Source organism: Pteropus alecto, unplaced genomic scaffold (assembly GCF_000325575.1).
Source record: "Pteropus alecto unplaced genomic scaffold, ASM32557v1 scaffold501, whole genome shotgun sequence".
Lineage (NCBI taxonomy): Eukaryota > Metazoa > Chordata > Mammalia > Chiroptera > Pteropodidae > Pteropus > Pteropus alecto.
The window spans coordinates 862,554-874,153 of NW_006431382.1; the positions used below are offsets into that span (position 1 = coordinate 862,554).

The 11,600-nt window shown below is 35.5% G+C and overlaps 1 pseudogene; it reads right to left on the reverse strand.

The window, feature by feature from the left end:
* Positions 1–6,516: 6,516 nt before the first annotated feature.
* Positions 6,517–11,052, reverse strand: LOC102894039 (annotated as a pseudogene).
* Between the last annotated feature and the right edge of the window lie 548 nt (positions 11,053–11,600).

The following is an 11,600-nucleotide window of genomic DNA, read 5'->3' on the forward strand; positions in this document are numbered from 1 at the left end:
TCTATTTCTTCTAGGTTATTAAATTTGGTGTTATATACTTTTTCATAGTATTCTTGTATGATTCTTTGTATTTCTGCAGTGTGTGTCATAATTTCCCCTCTTTCATCCCTGATTTTGTTTATTTGTGTCCTTTCTCTTTTTTTTTCAGTGAGTCTAGCCAGAGGTTTGTCAATTTTATTAAACCTCTCAAAGAACCAGCTCTTTGTTACATTTATTTTTTCAATTTTTTAATTTTAATTTTCATTTATTTCTACTCTAGTTTTGACAATTTCTTTCCATCTGCTGACTTTAGGCCTCATTTGTTTTTCCTTTTCTAGTTTCTTAAGATGAAGCATTAGGTTGTTTATTTGGACTCATTCTGGTTTTGGAGATAGGCCTGTAATATGAACTTTCCTTTTATGACTCCTTTTGCCGTGTCCCAAATATTTTGATATGTTGTACTATCATTATCACTTGTTTCTATGAATCTCTTGATCTCTGTTTTTATTTCTTCTCTGACTCAGTTATACTTTAGTATCATGGTGTTTAATCTCCATGTATTTGTGGTTCTTCTTAATTTCTTTTTGCAGTTGATCTCTAATTTCATAGCATTATGATCAGAGAATATGGTTGGTATGATTTTAACTTTCTTATATTTGTTGAGGCTATCTCTGTGTCCTAGTATATTCTTGAGAATATTCCATGTGCACTAGAGAAGAATGTATAAGCAACTGTTTTGGAATGAAAGGCTCTGTCAATGTCAATTATGTCCAGTTGGTCTAATGTAGTATTTAAGGATGTCATTTCTCTATTGATTTTTATTTGGATGATCTGTCCATATCTGACAGTGAGGTATTTAGGTCTCCTACTACAATAGTGTTTTGGTCTGTTTCTCCCTTTAGTTCCATTATCAATTGCTTTACATATTTTGCGGTTCCCTGATTGGGAGTATAGACATTAATAATATTAATAAGTGTTATGTTGTCTTGGTGCATGATTCACTTTATCATTATGAAGTGTCCCTCAGTATCTTTCTTTACCCTTTTTATTTTGAGATCTATTTCATCTGATATTAGTACTTCTACTCCCACTTTTCTCTAAATGCCATTGGCCTGAAATATCATTTTCCACCTTTTTACTTTGAGTCTATATTTGTCTTTCTAGCTGAATTGTGTCTCCTGGAGGCAGCATATGTTTGTTTGTTTGTTTGTTTTTTGATCCATTGTGCAACTCTGTGCCTTTTTATTGGTGAGTTCAGTCCATTTACATTTAGGGTAATTATTTAAATATGAGGTTTTCTTATAGTCATTTTAACTTTTGCTTTCTGGCAGCTCGGAGTTTCCATTGCTTCTTTGTCCTTGTGTTTCCGTTTCCTTTATTTTGGTTGGCTTTGTGGGTTTTCCCTCTGGTTCTTCTTGTTTTATGTTATATACTTCAGTTCTGAATATTCTGTGTGGTGTTACCATTATAAATACGTAAAGGATAGTTATATATATCACATACACATACACACACACATATATACAGTCGTTCATTTTCTTCTGCTTTTGCCTTATCTCCATTCTCCTTTGCAAATTTGGATCTTTGAATCCTCTCCTTTTCAGTCATTGTTATCTCATTTTGTCTCAATATTTGCTGAACATTCATTATTATCTTGCTATAGCAATTCTCTTATTATTTAAACTTATAATGCTCTGTTCTTAGTAAGGATTGCACTCTTCTGCTTCTATTTGCTTGATATTCAATTTACTCCTAATTATGTTTTTTTTGTTTGCTTGTTTGTTTGTTTTTGTCATTTTGTTTAGGTGAGCTGACCCCTTTCAGTATTTCTTGTAGTACAGGCCTCGTAGTGGAGAACTCCCTCAATTTTCGTATGTCTGGAAAGGTCTTTATTTCTCCTTCATATCTAAAGGAGAACTTAGCTGGATACATTATTCTAGGTTGCTAGTTCCTTTCACTTAATAGTTTAAATATTTAATTCCATTTCTTTCTGGTCTGTAAGGTTTGTGCTGAGAAGTCCAAGGATAATCTCATGGGTTTTCCTTTATAAATTATCATTTTCTTCTCCCTTGCTGCCTGAGAATCTGTCTTTGTTGTTGATTTTTGATAATTTCAATACAATGTGCCTTGAAGAATGCCTTTTTGGGTTGAGGTAACTGGGTGTTCTGTTGTCTTCTGGAATTCCAAGCTCCAGCACATTCCTTAGATTTGAGAAGTTCTCATCAACTACTTTTCCTCACCTTCAATAATGCCCATTATTCTTATATTTCCTCTCTTGATGCTATCAGCTAGTTCTTGTATTTCTCTTTCATTATTTTTCATTCTTCAGTTTCTCTCTCTCTCTTTTTGTTTTTCAGGTTTTAATCTTCTTGCTCTGCTCATCTAGCTGTTTTTTTTTAATTCCTGAAATTGTTGATATGATTCATTTCAGAACTCCCTGAGTTTTTTCAGAAGTATCATCCTGAATTCTCTGTCATTTAAGTTGCACATTTTTATTTCTGTAAACTTATTTTCTGGAGATTTTTCTCTTTCTTTCTGAGATGCCTTGTCACCTTGGTTGTTCATGGTGTTTAAGGAGTATTTCTCTACCTGGGTATTAATAGAAATATATTCTGCTGTTTTTCCAGAAAGAAGTTTCATTATATAAAGGTCTCTCTTTAGCCTGCTGCAAAGAAGGCACTTTTCTTTTAGTTTCCAATAGGTGGTGTCTAAGCCTCTTTGGTCTCTGCTTTATATAAAGCCTTAAAAATGCCTTTTTATTTTCTTAAAGTTATTTAATCACCCTCACTACCCTGTTTTAGTTCCTGTCATTGTAAGCAACAATTTCGGTAGCATTTGCTCAGATTTCCCTAGAGTCACTTGGTGTTTGGTCACGGAGTGTATGAGGGGAGGGGCCCTCTGGTTTAGGATTGGGAGCTGCAGCTCATCCTTGGTTTTGCAACCACAGCCGGTAAAAATCAACTGTTGTTTTTATGCCCTTCTGCTTCTCTGCTTTCTGTCCTGATGACTGGGCCCTGCTGCCAGTTGCGTGGAACTCACAAACGTCCAAGGCAGATATGCTCAGGAAAGTCACTGCATCTTTTTCCCTCCCCCTTCTCCTACAGGGAGCTCTGGTGGCTGCAAGAGGCAGCTTTTATATTTGTCCCAGTCCACCTCCCAGCACCTGTGGTTCTGACCTTTTGTAGTTCTTATGCTCAGATGTGCTTGTGTGCAGTTTGGATGTTTTTTTGTTGTTGTTGTTGAGTTTTAGATGTTCAGCTTATTGTTGTTTCAAGGGGTGAGATCTTGGGGACATCTTTCACTCCATCATGTTTCTGAAAAATTTAGCAACGTTTTTTATTCAATCTCTTTAAGATCTAATTATTTATGTGTTACTAGAAAGTTTTCTAGTATCTAGAGTTTCAAAAACATGGCGTAGTCTCTGTCCTTAAGATATATGGTTTTTAATAAATCTACAGATACAAAAAAATGAGTCTTGCAAGCAATCCTTTATATAAATTAAATCATCAGCTATGTTAATATAATTAATAAATTAAATATTCCACACTTAGTTACTTGTATTTCCCCAAATCTCTCCAGCTTCTGGACAGAAGAAGCAATGACAATAAAATTTCATTCATTCTTGTTTTTCTTTATGTCAGTCACTTACATGGTTCTCTTGGAGTGAGGAACTATAATTTTAGTTGCTATTGTTGCTTCACTGGACTCCTTAATTTCTTATTGGATGCTGGACTATTCATATGGGTACTTATACTCTAGCAAAATTGAGGCACTGAAGAGGCTATAGTATGCTGCAGAAAATCTGTCTTTTCTCCAATTATGTAATATTTATTTTACTCTGCAACAGAATAATGTACAGATTAACATCAAAAAATTCTGAGTGTAGATGTGTTCTTTTTTTCCAAGACCAGTAAGAAGCAGTGGCCTATACATACAACTATGTATATAATCTCAAATATACTCTCAAGTAGGCTGTTACTAGTTTTAAACTGAAGCAGGAGAAGGAGTTTGCAAGCTTGTTTTGGCTTTCACACTGTTATAACTTCCACCTAAACTTTTCAGTTGCAAAGTTATCTTTGCTTTTTAATGGCTATCCTTTTATTCCTCAAATGGGTGAAAACTTGGGTAGAGAAGACACCTGCTATTTTTGTAGCATTCCCAAAAGTGCCAAAAGCTGTAGGGAGTGGAGGTGATGTTGCTGATGCCCAGATATCTTATAGAGTTTTGTATTGCTCTTGGTTATTTATGTATACCCCATCTACTCTCTACAGATCTAAGAGATGAGTCCATGTTAATCTTAGCCAGGAGACAAATCTGGGAGGCAGAAAACCATGTTGCATAGTGATTGTTCCCCTCCACTCTGATGATTTGGGCTTTCTCACTGAATCAGGCTCATTACTCCCACCTAGCTCCTTCTTCTTTAGGGAAAAGTCCTTTCCCAGGATGCTCCTCAGGCTCCCATGTTCATTATTTCATCCACCAGTTCATCAGCTGTGTCCAACTAACCTTAAACCCTGTTTCTGCTCAAGATGAGTGGGGCCAATGGATCAGCTGATTTTAGTGTGTAGAAATGTCATGAACTCAAGCCCTCTGAAATAAAGAGTAAAGTCTGGAACCAGAAGTCCAGGTTAGGCTGCAGTACCTTGCTAATTTTCAAGTATAGCCAGGATAAAACCCAGAAAGTCACAGCTTAACAAAGCCAAGGGCAAGATTCAAGTCTACAGCTAGATTGTAACCAAGGTCTTAGCCAAATAGCAAGAGTTGTAGGAGGTTCCTAGCCCAACATAGAAGACCGTTATTGGACCAATGAAACTTGAAATCTCGAACTTTTAGAATTCTAAAGATACCTCCTGTAACACAGGACCCCAGGCCTGGAACTTACATCTGGGTTTGGATATTCCTAAAAAACCACCAGGAGGATCAGAGGACTGAAAATGCCATTTATTACTCATAATACAAGGAGCCTTCAAGTTGGAGCTGCAGGAAAAGGCAGTCAGCCAAGAGCAGGCATTGCTTTATATGTGAGCAGAGAGGAGGGGTAATGAAATTGAGAAGCTAATTGGCATATTTCTTTAAAAGTACAGATTCCCATACCAGACAGACTGGGTTCAAATCCCAGCTCTATCACTTACTCAAATTACATGATCTTGTATATGATTTATCACTTACCCAAATGAAAAGCAACGTAAAAGGGCATTTCTTTTTTTCCTTTTTTTCTATTTCAGTAACTTTATTGAAATGTGTGTTGGTTAGTACTAAAACATGATTAGGTTGGTTAGGTTACCTCTGCCAACTCAAAAATTAACACAGACGTAATCAAACTATTGAAATATATCAGCCTTTGGGAAAATGAAAACATTATCTACAAAACATGTTTTAAAAAGTATAATATACACTGTGGTATTTTGGCTTATTTTCCAGTGCATATTTACCTATAACATGAAATCAAAATTGGGTACAGCCATCCTGGATGGACTCAGGTTACACATTGCACTGAGTAACTATTCACAACATTTTTAACACTGTGGATCTCTTTATATTTACTGACTTGATAGAAAATTCTAAACACTACCTTAGCAACTTCATGATTATAAAGATGCTTATTTACTTTTCTTAAGAATGTCTGTTGGCACAGTAGGGGCAATTAGTGAAAGTGTATTTTCTTCATTGTATACAAAATTCTAAATTAGAAGCAATGACAGTTTTATTATATAACAGTTCTTAGTAAAAACTTCTGGAGTTTTAAATCATCAAGTTTTCAAAATGATGCTAATTTTGAGTTACTAATGCAATAAAAACTAATTTTCTTGATGGGACTAGACTAGAGTAGTAGATTTTGTATGTAAATTATTTTATCATAAATACAAACATCACTTGATTTTTATAAAAAATATTAAAGATAACTTAATATGTAAAAATTACTAAGTATGTCGTTTTGCTTTATATTAAGTGCCCTTGAATTTAAATTTAATTCCTGTGTAGCGATAAAGTTCACATCTCTGGATTATACGTTACTTGCATCATGGGTGCCAAGAAACCAATTTTACTGCCTAGAATAGTGACCCTTAAAGTGCCTTAAGAGCGTATTTGTAAAATGTTGGTTTTGCTGTAAATCTCATAATTTAAAAGTTAAATTTAATTAAGTTACCATTTTTAACACCACCTAAATATATTGATCCAATGTAGAAAATTGAATCAATGTTAGAAGTGAAGATTCAGTTTACCTTCCCAGACTATCAGTAACATTTCACATTTACACTCTTGGCTTTGTTTGCATGCCTCACAGATGAATTCAAATTTAAGTAATTCACTACAGAGTAATGTTAATTAGGCAGTTTTACCAAATATTTGAACATCGATGCTAATCTAGCTGCGATGTTTTGAGGCTTCACAGCTTAAATCCATGATAATATTTTGTAATCCATAACTCAGGACTATGGAGAAAGGCTTCAGAGAAGAGTTTTTGTTGCTGTAACCATCCAAATAAGGGACTGTTTCTGGAACTGTTAAAAGGTAGATTATTCTTAGTAACTATACTTAAATTGCCATGCAATACAACCAGAAACAATTCTGAACATTTGGTTTGGAACACTTGTTTGATGAATATTCAGTTAAACACTTGGATACAAACTCTTGTCAGAAGATCAAAACTCTGCCATTTAATTTGGGATGTTTTTTAAGACATGTTACTCCTTTTGTTAATTCTACATGTTTCTGTGCTTAGATCTCCAAGGGAATAATAGACAATGAGAACACGAAAGGCTTTGTTTTAGAAAATATAATCCTGCATTAGTATGCCTTAGGTTGAGCAAGAAGCTCTTTCAAAATTAAGGTTATTACTCCTTTCAAATGGCAAGTTCTCTTGAATGGGCAAATAATAGAGTTGCGGAAATTGAAAGGTAGTAGTAGCTTTGACTTTACAACACACCTCGTCCAACACAATCTTTTCCAATCTCATCCACTCTGAAACTGTGAACCTATACTGGCTTATATCTTTAACTATTCATTCATTCATTCATTCATTCATTCATTCATTTATTTTTGGCGAGGTTGGTTAACGGAATCCAGCAAGTTTCAGGTATACACTTTAACAGTAAGGCATATATATATCGCATTGTATGTCACCCTCCCATAGTTACATTTCTTTCTGTCATCACATATTTGTTCTCTTTTACTCTATCTACCTATCTCCTCCCCTTCCCCCTCCCCTCTGGTAACTACTAGTCTATTGTCCATGTCCATGAGTCTCTATATGTCCTCTTCTTTTGTTGCTTTTGGGTTTATATCCCACATATAAGTGATATCATATGAATTTCAACTTTTTCTATCTGGCTTATTTCACTTAGTATGGTTATCTCAAGGTCCATCCATGTTGTCACAAATGGCAGTATTTCATCTCTTCTTATGAGTGAGTAATATTCCATTGTATATATGTACCACCTCTTCTTTATCCATTCATCTATCGTAGGACACTTTGGTTGCTTCCATATCCTGGCCACCATGAATAATGCTGCTATGAACATCAGTGTGCAAATATCTTTTTAGATATAAGTTTTTAAGGCTTTGAGGTAAATACCCAGAAGAGGGATTGCTGGATCATATGGAAGATCAATTCCCCGTGTTTTGAGGAACCTCCATATGTTTTCTAATGTGGTGGTACCAGTTTGCAGTGTATGAGATTTCCTTTTTATCTGCATCGTTTCTATGTATCTCTTGATTTGTCATTTTATTTCTTCTCTGACCCAGTCATTCTTCAGTAGCACGTTGTTTCATCTCTATGTATTTGTTGTTCTTTCTGCATTCTTTTTACAGTTGATCTCCATATTCAAAGCATTATGATCAGAGAATATGGTCGGTATGATTTCAAACCTCTTATATTTGTTGAGGCTATCTCTGTGTCCCAGTATGTGGTCAGTCTTTGAGAATGTTCCATGTGCACTATAGAAGAGTGTATAAACAGCTGTTTTGGGATGAAAGGCTCTGTAAATTTCAATTATGTCAAGATGTTCTTATGTGTTATTTTAGGATGTTATTTCCTTACTGATTTTCGGTTTGGATGATCAGTCGATATCCTACATTGGGGTATTTAGATCCCCTACTACGATATTGTTTTGGTTTGTTTCTCCCTTTAGTTCTTAGTAATTGATTTATATATTTTTGGGCTCTCTGACTGGGAGAATAGGTATTAATAAATGTTATGTCTTCTTGGTGCATAATTCCCTTTATTATTATGAAGTGTCCCTCAGTATCTTTCTTTACCTTTTTTTTATTTTATTTTAAAGTCTATTTCATCTGATATTAGTACCACTACAGCTGCTTTTCTCTGAATGCCATTTGCTTGAAATATTATTTTCCACCTTTTGACATTAAGTCTATATTGGTCTTTGGAACTGAGATATGTCTCCTGGAGGCAGCATGTGGATGGGTTTTGTTTTCTGATCCAATCTGCAACTCTGTGCCTTTTTATTGGTGAGTTCAGTCCATTTACATTTAGGATGATTATTGAAATATAAGGTTTTCCTATAGTCATTTTATTTTTTGCTTTTTTGTACCTTTGTGTGTCCATTCCTTCTTTGTCCTTGTGTGTCTGCTTTTTGTTTGCTTGTTTTTTTGGTTGGATTTTGTGGGTTTTCCTTCTGGTCCTTCTTGTTTTATATTATACATTTCAGTTCTGAATTTTCTGTGCACGGTTACCATTACAAAGATGTAGAGGATAGTTATATATCTCTAGTAGCCCATTTTCTTCTACACGTGCCTTATCTCCATTCTCCTTTGAGGATTTGGATCTTTGAATCCTACTCTTTTCACTCATTGTTGTTTCATTCTGTCCCTATGCACACTTAATGTTCATTACTATCTTGCTATAGCAAATCTCTTTTTATTTTTTAAGCGTATAATGCCCAGTTCTTAGTAAGGGTTACATTCCTGTGTTTCTATCTGCCTGCTTGTAGCCTTACTCCTTGTCATGGATTTTTTTTTTTTTTTGGTCATTTTGTTTTAGGTAAGTTGACCCCCCTTTCAGCATTTCTGGTAATGCTGGCATTGTATTGGAAAATTCTCTTTTTTTGTATGTCTAGAAAGGTCTTTATTTCTCCTTCATATCTAAAGGAGAGCTTTGTTTGATACATTATTCTTGGCTGGTAGTTCTTTTCATTAAATAGTTTAAATATTTGATTTCACTTCTTTCTTGCTTATAAGATTTGTGCTGAGAAGTCTGACAATAATCTAATGGGTTTTCCTTTATAGTTTACCGTTTTCTTTCTTTCTTTTCCCTGGCTGCCTTAAGAATTCTTTCTTTGTCATTGATTTTTGATAATTTTAATACAATATCTTGGAGAATGCCTTTTTGGGTTGAGATCATTGGGTGTTCTGTTGACTTCTTGAATTTCAAGCTCCAGCGCATTTCTTAGATTTGGAAAATTCTTGTCAACTTTGTCTGAAAATGCTTTCTAGTCCCTGTTCCTTTTCCTCCACTTTGAGAATGGCTATTATTCTCATGTTCTCTTTCCTGATGGTATCAGTTAATTCTTGTATTTCTCTTTCATTATTTTTCAATCTGATTTCTCTCTTCTTTCTTCTGATTTATTTCTTGATTTCTGTCTTTGATATCAGTGATCTTTTCCTCCATTTGTTTGACTCTATTGCCCAAGATTGCTCTTTCATTTTTCACCTCTTGCAGTGTGTTTTTCATCTTCAGAAGTTCTATTTGGTTCATTTTGATGGTTTTAGTTTCTGCTAAAGAACTCATTCTGCTCATCCGGTTGTTTTTTTCAATTCCTGAAATTGTTGATTTGAATTGTTTTGGAATAAACAATTTTTTTTCAAAAGTACCATTCTGAATTCTGTCATTTAAGTCACATATTTCTATGTCTTTAAGCTTATTTTCGGGAGATTTTTCTCCTTTCTGAACTGCCTTGTCTCTTTGGTTGTTCATGGTGTTTAATGGACTATTCTCCACCCAGGCATTAATGGAACTGTATTCTGCTTTTTTTCCAGAAAGACAATTTATTATATGAAGATCTCTCTTTAGCCTGTTGCGAAGAAGGCATTTCTCTTTTGGTTTTAGTAGGTGGCATCTAATCCTCTTGGATCCCTGCTTTACATAGTGTTTTAACAATGCCTTTTTTTCTTTCAGATATTCAATCATGCTTGATATCTTCAGTCTCAGTCCCTGTCAGTGTTAGTGACAGTTTTGGTAGCATTTGCTCATATTACCCTGGGGCTCCGCAGTCTTGGTTCTTAGAGGGTATGGGGGGAGAGTCCTTCTGGGTTAGAAAATGCCATTTGCGGCTCAGCCTGACATTTTGCAAATATGTCTGATAATAATCAACTGTTGCTTCTCTGTTGCCCCCACTTTTCTGCCCTCCCCCACCTCTTTGCTTTCTGTCCTGATCCCTGGGCTCTGCCACTGCATGATCCTCACAGCTATCTCAGGCAGGGTTGTTTATGGAAACCCCCTCACCTTCTTCACACCTCTCCTTCTGTAGGGAGCCTCATTTGCAAGAGGAAGCTTCCTTGTTTCTCCTCGTCTACCTCCCGACTCCCGAGATTCTGACCTGTAGTAGCTCTTATGCACAGATCCCAAGCTCATTTGTGCTGGTGTGCAGTTTGGGTGTTTTTTTGTTGAGTTTTAGCTGTTAAGCTTATTTTTGTTTCAAGAGGAGAGATCTGAGGATGTTTTTCACTCTGCCATGTTTCTTTATACTGGCTTATTTGGATTAAGTCAGTTCCAAATGGAACATTCCTTTCCTCTTCTAGTGATTTTACAGTCAAGTAGAAGTAACTCAGTCCAGCACACCCAAGGTGTTTGTGCTATACATTTATTTGAACAAGGATCTGTCCAGTAAATTTACAGATAGAGAAAATTTCTTTGTTGAAGCCCAAGAACTGAGTTAGACTAAGATCTTTTATGTCAAAGTCTCTTAATCTTGTAGTCATCCTGAAGTCATTATTATGTGCAGATTCTATTATTCTCAAGCTGCAGACCTTTGGCTAATATTTTGATACCTACTCTGACAAGGTATTCAGATAGTATACCAGTTTCAGAAAGTCAGTTGTCAGCACCTCTATCATCTTGATCACTATTGTGGTTCCTCAGCTCCTCAACGATAATCACTTTCCCGGGCCTACTCTCACTTCAACCTATGGTATCAGATCTGAGACCTACAAGGCCAGAAGACTTCTGAAGAAGAGGAGAAAGACCTGCGGAGGGAGAATTGTCCTGAGTGGAGGTCTCCAAAAAGCCATCCAGGCAACATTGCCCTCCTCTAGGTCAACTTTGAGCTGAAGCCTGGACATGTTTCTTTACTTCTCCATGACTCAGTTTTTGTTCGTTTGTTTTTGTGGAACTTTTATTTTGCCATCTTTAAAATGGGGAAAAATAAAATATTACCATTTACAATGACATGGATGAATCTAGAGGGTATTATGCTAAGTAAAATAAGTCAGAGAAAGACTAAATACCATATGATTACACTCTAAATCTAAAAAACAAAATAAACAAAAAACTAAATGGAAACAGACTCATAGCTACAGAGAACAAACTGGTAATTGTCAGATGGGGGAAGTAAGGGGCTGGGTGAAAAAGGTGAAGGGATTAAGAAGTATAAATCAGTAGTTAC